Consider the following 15,300-nt stretch of genomic DNA (forward strand, 5'->3'; position numbering starts at 1 on the left):
GCCACCGGACGTTTATTCTGTAACGTCACACGTTTTCTGTCAAATGCTAAGCGTATCGGTAAATTTTGAAGCAATGTATATAAAACACAAGGATAATGACATATGCGTTTCTATATATATATATAAAAATAGTAAGAGGATGTGGTATGATTGCCAATGATACAACTCTCCACAAGAGACCAAATGACACTGAAATTTACACCTATAGGTCACTGTACTGCCTTCAACAATGAGCAAAGCCATACCGCATAGTAAGCTATAAAAGGCCCCGAAATGATATATGTAAAACAATTCAAACGAGAAAACAAACGACCTAATTTATGTACAAAATAATGAACGAAAAGCAAATATGTTACATATAGCAACAAACTAAATTACAGACTACTTGACTCGGGACAGGAACATACAGAATGTGGTCAGGTTAAACTCGTTTAAAGGCGCCAACCCTCCCTCCCCTAACCTGGGACATAAACTGGATCCCTGTTGTGTTCCCTTATCTCTACACTAACGGTGCGAAGCTTAAGATGGAATGACGGACGAGTTTAACTTGAGACAGTGGTATAACAGTACAACATGAGAATAAACTGTAGAAATCAGTTAAAAAAGGCTTAACTCATCAGATGGATACAAATAGAATACATCTAACAAAAACAGAGTGGACGTGTAAGGGTACTTATATATCCCAACAACCAAAAAACTTTAAGTACAGAGTACTCGCAGTTACTGACAGCTACATGTAGTTAAAAGCTAATAACAACTAATACAAAAAGCATGCATCTTAGAGGCATAATCCGGGATATTACGTTAGTTTTTAGTTTTCTCCGTATATAAGAACAAAGCCATCTATTGAAAAATCTTTAAAACAAAAGGAAAATTTAAAACAAGGCATTTTCCCTGTGTAAATTTGTCGTCAAAATTGACGTTTTCTAATCAAATTTACGAAAAAACAAAAATGGTGACCGCCATTTATTCTATTACATATTCCGATGTAACTCGATTCAAAGTACAAGTGGGCCAAAAATTTTAGAAATCGGGAGATATGCCATTCGGTGTCGTGTTATCTTGAAATATAAGTACACAGTTTTGGATTATGAAGAAAAATTGCCCACTTAGAGGGGGACATGAAACTGCATTGAAAATGAAAAAAAATCTGAAGCAAAACTAAACATACAAATCTAGGTTAGAAAAAGACACTACTTTAAAAAAAGAAATAAAAAAAAAAAACATTAAGAGATACAATCATAATAATTTAGTGAAATTAAAAAAGACGTAGATAACTAGAATGGCATCTTCTATGAGGGTGTGGATGGAGTTTACAAAATAGAGAATAATGGGCTTAAAAAATAAAGAATAGAAAAGAAAAGGATAGGCCAGAAATTTAAGAATAGAGAATAGTGGGCTTCTAGAATATAAGAACTAGAGAATAATGGGCAAAAATTGAAGAACACCCACTTTCCTCCTTTTCCAGACCCTCTTTTATCCTATGACTGTTAAAAGAAGAAGCGCTGTAATTCATAGGAACAAATAGATTTGAAATATATTATTTTTTCTCATAAAGTTTTTTTGTATAGTTGGAAACATTGTCAACTAGTTATACTTATTATTAGAAATGAAATTGATATCTATTCGTTATTTCACGAATCACAGAGTTCAGTTTACTAGTGCATTTTACGAATAAAAGACAAAAATTAAAAGGACAGGAAATCACATGACAAAAAAGTTACGTACATATTAAGTTTGATTATCATTATTTACAATGAACAAGATTTATATTTAGGTAGTTCATTTTATGACTTTCATTTAACATAGTTCTAGTCTTAGGTTATTTTTTACTTTTGTGGACCATTTCGTTCATTGTATTCATCCGCTGGCGTTGTTGCATGTCTCCTCTCAACTATGACGTCCTGGGTAGCATTTTTCATTTCTGTACTTTTGTCTTTGTGTTGTAAACGTTCACACTTAATTTTTTGTGTAAATGCTAAATGAAACTTGGTTGATAAAAACGAAGCACTCAGTCTACCATAAATTAGTTTTGGCACAGTCTTAGTGCTAAAGATTAATCTCATCTGCTAAGAGTGTATCTAGTAGCAATCTTAGAAGGATTGACTGCCTTTAAACTCGTGTTGCGCTTGCAACCCTTATAGTACTCTTTACCCTCCTCGGAACGATCGGGTAATTTTTATTTGCTCTACTTAAATCGTCTCATAGCATATGATATTTGTCAACATTCTTTTTTTACTGAAAACTTTACAGAAAATTGTAAGAGTGGTCAGGGGCACCCCAATCTTTATCTTAGTTAATGAAAATAGCACCTGCAGTTTTTTTTCCAGCGCATAACTGTTGTCCTAACAAACAAGAACCTAAGTTCACGAAACATAACAAGAAGATGCATCACAGGAAAGCAGTATTTCACATACCCCACCACCCCAAAAAAACAATAAAAAAAAATCACTGTTGCTAGTACCTGGACTATGACCTGCGACCCCCAATGCTAGTCTATACGGGTGCAGTAGTAGTCCATTACGTATGTGCATTGATTAGTAGATACAATCATGAAATGAGTGTGCGTCTCTTGCCAAAATTCATTTTAACATTTCTTTTTACATTTGAGCCACCTGTGATTTTTTTTTATTTTTGAAGCATTTTTTACAATGACTATTAATTTATAAACTATCCTCATATTTTGAATAGTAATTTGAATATATGGGCATTTGCATTGATAGATTCTGCCAGATTTGCACTTTGCATAATTAACTAATTACAAATTAGTTTATTTAAAAAGGTCACGTTTGGTACCCAAAGAACTCAAACTTCAATAGATAAACCTTTAAATTGAAGTTCAACCTGCATAGGTATTACAACATCGTGAACGTATGTAAAATAAAAGATGTCGTATGATAGCCAATGGGACGAATACTTTTATCCGTCAGGGACCAAAGGAATTGATATTAACATCTTCAAAGATAAGCATGATGCGAGTTAAATATTGTAAAATCAGAAATGTGCCTAGATATATATATAGACACAGGGGCTTGTCATCTTTTTTTGTTTTTATTCTTTTATTGGAAAATATTTCAACTTATTTAGAGTTTTAAACACTTATCAATGCGATTTAACAATAATGGTAGTTTATGTATCTTGCCCCTCTTTCCTTATTTTCTGCCTGTGTGGAAAGCAAGTACAATGATACATGTGTTAGACTCGGCTGTTAAAGGACAAATGATACATGTAGTTATGTTAAGACTTTGCGTAAAAATATGTATAAGAAAAGTGCAAGATATTCCATTATTCAAACACGAATCAAATACATTTCCGCTAAAACTATAAGTCTAGACTTCGTCTTGTTGTACAGGGTACAATTGCCTTAATTTTTTTTAAAGATAAACACTGGACACTTTAAATTTGCAAAACACTCATTTGCAAATCCGCCGCCGCCTCAAATAAGAGCTACAATGTAATGTATATAACCAAAATGTGCGGAATTACATGGGATTCAATAATTTCATTGGTTTTCTACTGTTACTATTATATTTATTTTTCTATTTGATTTATAAAAACATGGGATTTTCAATATCCCATGGGACAGGGCAAAATCCCATGGGATTTACCATTATCCCATGGGATTTGTTTTGGTCCCATGGGATAATTGTAGTCCCATGGGATTTTTAATATCCCATGGGACAAAATAAAATCCTATGGGATTCAAATTATAAATATATAGATATAAATATACAGTAATGTGTATGTTACAATGTATTCTATTTGGTAGTAAATTGTTATAAGATGAATCTTTTTAATTGCACGCCTGGTAAACCATCTAATCTCAACCAAATGTTGAGACGGAAAAAAGTATTCTGGCACTTCCTGTTGAGCTATTCTGGTTCAAAATATTCAAAATAAACACAGGGTAGGTCGACTTTTCGTCAATTTACTGAAAATCAATGCGTTTTTTGTAAAATCGGAGAATGTCATGCCAGAGATATTTGAATTACAGTTTGTCTCGTGTATAACACAAATGAATGGGATTTAAAATGACATCGTAATGACTTTTCTCTAGCAGGTAAATATGGCCAGCGCAGTCTGCTATTGACAAAATGACAGTGATATCATTGATAAACTAGCATATATATTAGTAAATTAGTATTTTTCTAAAACATTATAAACATAAAATTATAGTTTGTTCTTTTTCTTTACTAATATAATTTCATTATGCTAAATATGTTATAAAGTATGTCATGTTGAGATTTTCTGGTATCGGTTGAGATATTCTGGAACAATGTTGAGATCTTCTGGTGAATGAAATTTTCAACTATGAAAAGGAAGATGTGGTATGACTGCCAATGGGACAACTGTCCACAAGAGACCAACATGACAAAGACATTAACAACCATAGGTCACCGTACAGCCTTCAACAATGAGCAAAGCCCATACCGCATAGTCAGCTATAAAAGGCCCCGATATGACAATGCAAACCATTTTAAACGAGAAAACTAAAGGCCTTATTTATAAAAAAAATAAATAACGAAAAACAAATATGATTCAATATTTAACACATAAACAAACGACAACCACTGAATTACAGGCTCCTGACTTGGGACAGGCACATACATAAATAATGTGGAGGGGTTAAACATGTTAGCGGAATCCCCCCCCCTTTACCTGGGACAGTGGTATATATAACAGTACAACATAAGAACATAAGAACGAACTATAAAAATCAGTTGAAAAAGGTTTAACTCATCAGATGGACAAAAATACAATTGGACGTGGCCGGGTTCTTGAACATCCCGACAACAAAAAGACAATAGGAATAGATCTGAGAGTACTCGCAGTTATCTGACAGCTAGTTCAAAGCCACTAACAACTAATAAAAAAATCATGCAGGTCAGACTAAACTATCGATCCGTACACATCCAACATCCAATGAATTTAGTGTAAAGACGTCATAAACAGTCAGAGAAAAACATGACCTTGTGTAGCTTAGTATCAATTACATATACAACTGTCAAAATTCATAAACTTGCCGTATATTGTTTGACTTTTAATCTTGTCTGTAGTTATCACAGCAGTTTCTAAAGAGGCCTCTGGTTGTAACAGAGTCTATAAATAGTAAATAGCTGTGTTTTTAAGTACTAGTATTAAAGTTCTAACGCTGGAGATTAAGTCTAGCGTTTGAGATGCAGTTTTGCACAGAATCTTTAACGTCAATAATGTTGTAATTGACATCTTCAGTGCTAAAATAGTTATCAAAAGTACCAGGATTATAATTTTATACGCCAGACGCGCGTTTCGTCTACATAAGACTCATCAGTGACGCTCAAATCAAAACAAATTCAAAGTTGAAGAGCATTGAGGACCCAAAATTCCAAAAAGTTGTGCCAAATACGGCTAAGGTAATCTACTCCTGGGGTAAGAAAATCCTTAGTTTTTCGAAAAATTCAAAGTTTTGTAAACAGAAAATTTTTAAAAATGACCACATAATTGATATTCATGTCAACACCGACTTTATTTATATTTTTATGTGTAACACATTTGTTTTTCGTTCGTTTTTTCTTTATATATCAATAAGGCCGTTAGTTTTCTCGTTACAATTGTTTTACATTGTCATTTCGGGGCCTTTTATAGCTGTCTATGCAGTATAGGCTTTGCTTATTATTGAAGGCCGTGCAGCGACCTCTAGTTGTTACTTTATGTGTCATTTTGGTCTCTTGTGGAGAGTTGTATCATTGGCAATCGTACCACAGAAAGAACATTGATAATAAAACGGATACATACAAATTGAAAACAAATCGCGTAAGAAAAATCAATTATTGGTATGTTAGTTTTCTTTGGTATCATTAATATTTTTGGCTCAACTTCTTAATCATGATCAGGCAAAATTATTGGCTTTTTATTCTGACATTATTTTTTTTCTAATTCCTATTCCACCCCAATTTTCGCCATATCACACGTCCGTTTTATTTGGTCATTACATCGCGGACTCCTAACGGATGCAAAAATTTTGTAAATGTAAAACTTTTGTTTATCCTTTCGGCGTTAGTTCGAGCTATCTGGTAAGGTGTGTCCACAGTTTTTAGCAGATATCGCATGCTTAGCATAGACACACACATTTTTTTTTAGAATTTAAGTTGACCAGGTCAGAGTTCAAACTAACTATCTCCCACAATTTACCTAAGTCGAATCCAGTTTTAAAATATTTCAAAAGAAATTAAACTGAATTAATATTCAGAAATGGATAATCATTAAATTCATTCATTTCATCAAAAGTTATTCTCATTTAAAAAAAATTGCAAAGGAGATGTACATACAATGGAGATTACCCCTAACTGTCATAATCTGACTTCAGGAGAACTGTTCTAGCGGACAAATGTGGAACTATCTCCTGACACTTTTAAGACAGTTCTAGCTAGAACAGTTCTAACAAAGAACTGATTTGGTCATTGGTAAGTTCTATACCTAGAATCGAACCTGGAACTGATCCTGACAGTTCCACGGCTAAAAAAATCTTAGTCTCGATCATTCAGCCGCTTTATTTTTCAAAGTAGATATATTTAAATATGCGTCTGGGTAATCGAGACTAAAACAATCTACGACTAGAACAGAACTGCACCTGATTTCGCCACGAACGCATCACGATTGTTTTGAACATGTTTAAATTAATAAAAGTTGGCTACTCTCAACACGAATACCAAGACCTCATCAAGACCGTAACACGACCATACTGCACTACGACCAATAGCATTATATATTTAGAGATCGTAGTGCGATCACGGCCTAGGATGAAACATTTTGTCCCGCATTTTTTTTAGTTGTAATCTCTGTCCTGCCTTTTTATTTTTCACTCTATTCAGTCCTGCCTTTTTTTTTATTAGTTTACATGTATCTTCACTTTTTTTTACCTAAATTGTCATCCTGCCTTTTTTTTTTGCAAAGTGTCTCATCCTGCCTTTTTTTTTTTACTCAAAACTCCTGTCCTGTCTATTTTTTTCAAATTTCATTCTAGCCCCCCCCCCCCCCATAAAAATCAAATGGTAGCTCCCTTATAGTACTTACAAAGCAATTTTAAAATCGAATCATATTTTTTTTGTGATAAGTATTATAATGACAAAAATGACATCTTTTACTCATATTTAAGTTATCTCCACCTTTTACCTGAAATAATGTGTACGATAAAATAAACCTAGAAAAGGGGTCCTGTTCGATTGTTTAGTTTTTAACTATTTTATTTCTTTATAAATGAACGCATTTTCGGCATTAAATAAATTTTGATGTCTGTTAGGAATCGAATTCATCCAAATCATATTAATAAATAACCATTGTAAAATAATCTTATTTATATTTGTAAGGCATGCATTTTTCTATCGACAATGCTTAAAATTGTATCTGAGTGTACTTAGATTTACCACAGACAGAAAACATGAATCGGGTTAACCGTAAAAAAAGGTAAACTCGAATAGTACAGCGCAACCAGAAAGTCTCAACATTGTGACAGAAAGACTCAACCAATACCTTTATATCTCAACCATTTATATTTTTTTTTATTTTTCTGCTCAGAGTAGGCTTGACAAAAAAATATTTGGGCAATTTACAGACGTGGTTATCGTAAAGCCTAAAAAAACACAAATAATTGACATATTTTCTTGCTAGTCATTAATATCATAGCAGTTCTATCGGATTTAAAGAATGTAAACATTATTATCCGTAGGAGAAACGTGATTGTGACTTCAATTTAAAATATTTTAAACCAAGAAGAGACATATTAGTTACAATTATGATTTATCTATGGCATGACATTCTCCGATTTTACAAAAAAGTCATTGATTTTCAGTAAATCGACGAAAATTCGACCTATCCTGTGTTTATTTTCAATATTTTGAACCAGAAAAGCTCAACAGGAAGTGCCAGAATACTTTTTTTCCGTCTCAACCATTTGGTTGAGATTAGATGGTTTACCAGGCGTGAATTGAATATCTCTTTTCTTTGGAAATGTTAATTCAACATATTGTTCTATAACTAAAACTAAACTTTTAAACAACAAAGTAGATAATGTAAGTATCAATATATGTTTATTTATGAATTATAGAATACTTTCTTGAAACACTATTATTTACCATTTGAAATCAATGAAAAACTCTAATATAAGGCTGAACATACTAGTATTGAAATTCAGAAATTATTGCGTGCATTTATTATTGGATTTTTGTCATTTAAGACTAATATGAGATTTTATTTTTTTATGATTTTGAGATCAGTTTAATTCATATAAAATATTTTTAAATGGGAGTTTAAATTATTGCGTTTACATCTGTGTTGCAATTTTTGCAAATATAAACCCTCATAATAATTCTTGAATTTACAGTAGCTATTTAAGTAAATCTATTTTTTTCACAATATCCCTCCACACAAAACATTAATAGTTTCTTATCATCCAGCATTGTGTGATCTTATAGTCCACTTTTTGGTCATTCAGGGCACAGAACATTGACATTTTTGTGGTTTCAATATCTTTGGTATTTAAAAGAACTTCGAATCATTGACGAATGAAAATAATAGCTGATCCAACTTTTGTCTTTGAATTTATTCTGGTCTTGTTTCTATGTTTTCTCCATTTATTCTAGATGATGAATTTCAATCCTTCTGAAAAAGAACCAATAAAATCTGAAGTATTATATAAATTTTTTTGCATACATGTAGCAATAATATGATTTTTAATAAAAATAGCTATGCGGTATGGATTTTACTGATTGTTAAAGGTTGTCCAATATCATCAGTTGCTAACCTCTTACATCCTTTGGTCTCTGATGGAGAGTTGTCAAATTAGCAATATACCACATCTTCCTATTCTAATACTACCGGTATATAATAATCAATTAATTTATTCTTCTTTATAACATTTGGGTATTTTCCCAAGTTATATATATCATATATAAAGATCAATGTTAAAACTTTAGGCAATTATAATAACATATTCCATTATTGAGGGGGGGCAAGGGGTTTAACTGTTATGCTGTTATGGGGCAATTAAATTCTTTGTTATCTGTTATTTTGAAAATATATTTGCTGTTAGCTGTTATTGTCTTATTCTTTGTTAGCTGTTATTGGGCTTTTAGTTTTTTTGTTATCTGTTATTGTGATAATGTATTTGCTGTTAACTGTTATTGAAAATTGGAATGTTAGCGTTTTTTTTGACAGTCAATATTTGGTATAAATTGAAGATCATTGGCCATTGGGGTCTACCACTACTAATATGTTTGTCCCGTATTCAGAGAAGGATTCCATTAACATATACCCATCACAGAAGTGAGGTCCAGGACAATTCAAGTATATCTTATGATTATCCTTTGTAATAAATTCCATTTTTATGCCCCACCTACGATAGTAGAGGGGCATTATGTTTTCTGGTCTGTGCGTCCGTTCGTCCGTCCGTCTGTCTGTCTGTCTGTTCGTTCGTTCGTCCGTCTGTCCCTCTTCAGGTTAAAGTTTTTGATCAAGGTAGTTTTTGATGAAGTTGAAGTCCAATCAACTTGAAACTTAGTATACATGTGCCCTATGATATGATCTTTCTAATTTAAATGCCAAATTATAGTTTTGACCCCAATTTTACGGTTCACTGAACATAGAAAATGATAGTGCAAATTTCAGGTTAAAGTTTTTGGTCAAGGTAGTTTTTGATAAAGTAGAAGTCCAATCAACTTGAAACTTAGTATACATCTTCCCTTTGATAAGATCATTCTAATTTTAATGCCAAATTAGAGAATTTATTCCAATTGCACGGTCCACTAAACATAGAAAATGATAGTGCGAGTGGGGCATCCGTGTACTGTGGACACATTCTTGTTTTTTTATGAATGTGTATTTAGAATTTTTTGTATGAGAATAATGTTCCTTGTTTTCCGTACGGACATATTAAATTAAAACAATTCTTAATATGACAAAAAACATATGGCCAGGAATATCTGACAAGGATCTCAATTAAGGACTAGGTCCTAACAACCACTTAACCTTTTATATAATATGGTTCATAGACTCAGCTCTGTAATTCTTTTCAAAGCAGAACCAAATGCATTGTACAATGAAAGTTCCAAGCATGTACTTGGGTCTGAAGCTGCACATAACTCATTACAAACAAAGATTTATTTCGTTTCAAGCCATTGTTTCCCTACTAAACTATGTATTCTACTTAATAGTACACTTGGTACAATCAAAAAACCTCAGCTGATAAAGAATTGTTCAAATAAATTAAGGCCTTTGAAAATAGTGGAATAAATTGCTTTTGGAGTGTCAAAATTCGTTCGAAGTACTTGATAAATTGCATGCTTATAATTGGTGCTTTTGATTTTTCTACCCTGTATACCACTTTGCCTCATAGTTTTATTAAGAAAAATTCACACACCTCATTAAATGGTCATTTAGAAAAAGTCAGAATATTAAACTCTTTTAGGTCACTTTTTTTTATTAGCAACAAAGGGAGCTTCAGTCAATATATATATAAACAATACACCAACGTTTCATGAGAACTGCTGAAAACATTTTTGTGTTAATGTCTGAAAACTGGTAAATCACCCAATAAAACCTAATTTATAAAAATTGAAAGTTACCTCATGTTAATAGATATAAACAATTCACCAAAATTCCTTGTTTTGTGAAAGCATTTTTGAGATATTATCAGAGAAATGAAAAAAAAACACCAATTTTTGTTGAATAAAAACCCATTACCCAGAAACTTAAAATATAAAATTTACCAAAAAAAAAAAAAAAAAAAAAAAAAGGGAGCTCACGTCAATAGATATTAACAATTTCCCAAAGTTTAATGCAAATGGTTAAAGAGTTTTTGAGTTAATGTCCGACATGTTGACAACAGACGGACAACAGTACACCATAATACGTTCCGTAAACGAGCGTATAAAAAATATTATAATATATTGAGTAGTGATTTAAACACATTCTAGATACATAAATTAATACTAAAAACATAGTCATAAAAAATGGAATGCATTACAAAGGATTATATCCGTAATAAGAAATACTGATTTCTCAAAGACCGAATTATTTTAATATTTCATTTACTGTTATCTGTTTTTGTCCATTTTAATTCCTTGTTATCTGTTATGAGCCAAATCAATTTGCTGTTTTGCTGTTATTGGGACCCCCCTTGCCCCCCCCCCCATTATTCACTAGAATTTCAATATATTATACAAAATGCAGACAACAGAAACAATATATCTTTAAGCTTTTGAAGTTCTGACAGAGTTCAATTTGTGTTTTATTTCAATGTAAAAATACCTTGAAATCTTCGGACATATTGGAAATTATAACATTGATACAAAAAAATATATTGTTTTATACTTATTTTTTGTGCTGTTGGTTTGCTGTCTCATTTTACAGTTATACATACATCAATAATCTCCTTCTTTATTAAAAGTAAATATGGGATATTTTTTATTTTTATAATCTGAAAACATTATATTTCTATCGAATAACTTATCACCAAGTTCACAAACACCAACGTGTTTGTCAGATACTAATTTTAAGACATGTATAAATGTTCCAGACCATGTAAGTATTTGGACCGTACGTTTACGGTCCGAAACATATAAGTATACTCTTACAGTCCGACCATATGCATACAATCAGACCATTTGAGTATACCCGGTACTTGTACTGTCTAATTCTGGAGCTCAACCAAACATGTATTTTTATTTCTACTGCAATTAAACTTTTTGTATTAATCTATTAAAGATTTCAGTTATGTTGATCTGTAATGTATATTTGTTTCTAATAAACTTGACCAACTTCTTAAAATTGGGCAGACTGTACGCGTAGTCTAAATACTCATATGTTCTGGAACATAAACATGATTTATTTAACAAGCATTCGACAGGATGTCATGCTAAAATCCCTTAATATTAGTACTAAATTTTGAGTATATATATGTAAATCCACAGGCTACTTACTGAAATTAAAGAGGATACAATTTAGAGGAAGGACTGGACAGATGAATGCACAAACACTATTAAAACAGAGCATAAAACTTACCAAAAACAAGATGTTTTACATTTATCCTTCAGAAGCAGGAAAATTGAAAAGTTTTTTTTTCTTTCTCTGCTGTCCATGGTATAAACTTTAAATTCATTCATGCAAAATATGAAAATCTGCAAAAGTAGGACCTTGAACCTCAGCTTATTCACATTTTGACTTTTGAGCTGCATATTTTTTTTCTTTTCATCTTGCTGACAATCTACATGATCTAAACATAAAAAAATGATAAAATCATAATTCTAGATTAACTTTGTGTTTTTATTTTTGTTGATACAAACATTTTTTTTAAAAGGAAAACATCATCACAAAAAAGGAGGTCATATACTAACCTCCTAAATATTTAAACAAACCAAAATTATTACTTAATTAAGATCTTGTCATAAATTAATAGCATTGATACTCTTATTTTTGAAGACCATATATATATATATATATGTCTTTTGCATACTTATATTCCTTTGTACAACAGTATGCATATTAAGATTGATTCCAAGGACTTAAATGTTAAATTAGCATGATTAATTTTACAGTTTCTCAGCTCCATGTGTACAATATGAGAGTATCTTGCAATACTGTATATTCTGATATTCAGAACACATTGTGAGGTTTTTATTAATGCAAATGAGAGCTGTATATCATTCTCATTTCTGAGACATATTTATGAGCTGAAGACCAGTGCCAAAATTTCCTCACTGCATTGACAAATGATTGAAGACCCATAGGTGACCATCGGTCGTTGTCTGCTCTTTGGTTGTCACTTGTGTTGTTGTCTCTTTGACAAATTCCCAGTTTCTACTTCCCATTTGATAACATGTATGCAGATTTTTCGTAAATTACAATAATCAATCACGCAATTCTGTCCATTATTTATTTGTTATTGAAAATAAGCAAAAATAAATGCACACAAAATTTAACATTGTTAATAAACATGATAAAGGCTGTTTTTAAAATTCAAAACAGTTGCCTACACCGTTAATTTCCTTGTTTGATTTATTTCATATTTTTAAAGCCTTAATAGCTAGCTAGATGGTATGCCTGGATGGATCCAGCCATTTTATAAAGGGGGTTCCCTGTTCCCAACCCAAGATTTAGGAAGGGTGGTTCCAACTATATGTTCCCATTCAAATGCATTGAGTGTCCAAAAAAAAGGAGGGGTTCCAAGTTGAACTTCCAACCCCTAGAATCCTCCCCCTGTGATCCGGATTTTTTTTCACTTAACCACTGGGGATCTCAACCATTTAAAAGTTTTTCAAACATGTGAGGGTGGGGGTGACCCCCAATGGACTCTCCCTATATTTCATTTGATGTGTTTTATTGTTCCATACAAGAATATATATGGTTTAGGGGTGGGGATCTTGACCGTTTACAAGATAATAGCACATTCTCAAATTGAACGGGATGGGGTGACCCCCAGGGACTTCCTTTTAATTTTAATTGATTTGTTTTATCGTCCCATTCAAGAATATATATGGTTTAGGGGTGGGGATCTGGACCGTTTACAAGATAATAGCACATTCTCAAATTGAACGGGGATGGGTGACCCCCAGGGACTAACCTTTGATTTTAATTGATTTGTTTTGGAGTCCCATTCAAGAATATATATTGTTTAGGGGTGGGGATCTAAACCGTTTACAAGATAATAGCACATTCTCAAATTGAATGGGGTGGGGTGACCCCCCAGGGACTTCCCTTTAATTTTAATTGATTCATTTTATTGTCCCATTCAAGAATATATATGGTTTAGGGGTGGGGATCTAAACCGTTTACAAGATAATAGCATATTCTCAAATTGAAGGGGGTGGGGATTACCCCCGAGGGACTCACCCTCCATTCTTTCTTCCCCCAAAATACCTGATCAACCCCCCCCCCCTTTTTCCTCATTTCAATCACCCTGATATGATCTGATAGTTTTATCACTTACAATAGGAATTGGTTTAAATTCCCCAATTAATTCTAGTCGGTCAAATATATGAATAAATTGATTTAAATTTCATTTTTGATAAAGAAGGACAAAAGTTTTCTATGGTTAATAGAAATTGATAGTTAGTAATTTGGGAAGCTTTCAAATTCATAGCATGCCGGTGGCTGTGTACAAAATGCTGGGTTTTTTATTACCCTCGTTGTTTGCGGACTAACGATTTAGGACTGTGGTGGATAATAGTGTGCGTGCATTAATATACCTTCTTAATTAATATTTTCAAATACTGACGGCAAGTATTGTAATGTATCAGTGTCTTATTTGAGACCAACGTGCTATTTACATGTGCGATCGAAAATGCAGGGGAAGGAAACTTGTCAATTGTGTTTATTTTTAATCCAAAATAAAATAACCGCCGTAAAATTAATCTTGGGTAAATTCCCTCAAATTGATGCAAGAGGCTTTTTTTTTAAAGCTATATTTTTAATGACTTACACTTTTTACCATTATTCTCTTTCTTTCACTATTCTTTATTCCTTTTTTTCTTTGCCCGTTATTCTCTATACCCTCTTTATGTAGACTTTCGCTGGTTTATTTTTTTAGTTCTGTGATAAGTTAATATTTCATGCCGGTTCATGAAATAATGGTTTTATGCATATCAGCCAAGATTGTGCGTGGAACTTTAATAAACAATTCAACACCACATGTTATGTGAATTTGATTAAAATCGATGAACATGAATTTGACAGCTAGTGACCCTTTTAAAGGTAAAATTCAATTCTCAGATCTGCAGTGACATCACAACATGTAACTGACCAATCAATGATTAGCATTTTTGTTATGTAAACAATGTTGATAGGTGATGCGGATAAGATTCCTCTAGATTTTCCATAGACTTATTGCAAATTAATTTAATTGATATATATCATAACCAGTTGAATATAGTAATTTTACTCTTTTAATACTGTTAAAGACACTATATACTATCTCCATTTTGATTTTGAACATACTATAACCTCTGGTTAAAAAATAATCGGCAATATAAATAATCAGTTATCCCCTTCAAATAGATGAAAAATCTAGAGGATTCCGGATTTCATCACCTCCTGACAAATGTGAATGCCAGGATGTCCGGATCTGAGAATTAACTAATTCTGACCTACTGGCATTCAACACCAAATTACCTACTTGCTGTATATTGATAAATGTGATTGTATGTCAATACCTCAACATCGTGAATACGCCATGTGAGGCGTTGGTTATGTGTGCTACGGGGTCACTGGTGGCGCCTTCAAAACAGAAAAAAAAAATCCCAGTTAAAAAGTGTGGAATTTTGTTGTTGA

General features: G+C 32.4%; 1 long non-coding RNA gene across 1 annotated transcript; it reads right to left on the reverse strand.

Annotated features, from left to right (window-relative positions):
* Window positions 1-8,540: 8,540 nt before the first annotated feature.
* On the reverse strand, window positions 8,541-14,305 carry LOC139502603 (uncharacterized). The gene is made up of 3 exons (XR_011658891.1): window positions 14,220-14,305; window positions 12,037-12,247; window positions 8,541-8,637 (listed from the first exon to the last, which is right to left on the reverse strand). It is a non-coding gene; the product is annotated as an uncharacterized lncRNA (long non-coding RNA).
* Window positions 14,306-15,300: the final 995 nt, after the last annotated feature.

This window comes from Mytilus edulis, chromosome 14, assembly GCF_963676685.1.
Source record: "Mytilus edulis chromosome 14, xbMytEdul2.2, whole genome shotgun sequence".
NCBI classification, from domain to species: domain Eukaryota; kingdom Metazoa; phylum Mollusca; class Bivalvia; order Mytilida; family Mytilidae; genus Mytilus; species Mytilus edulis.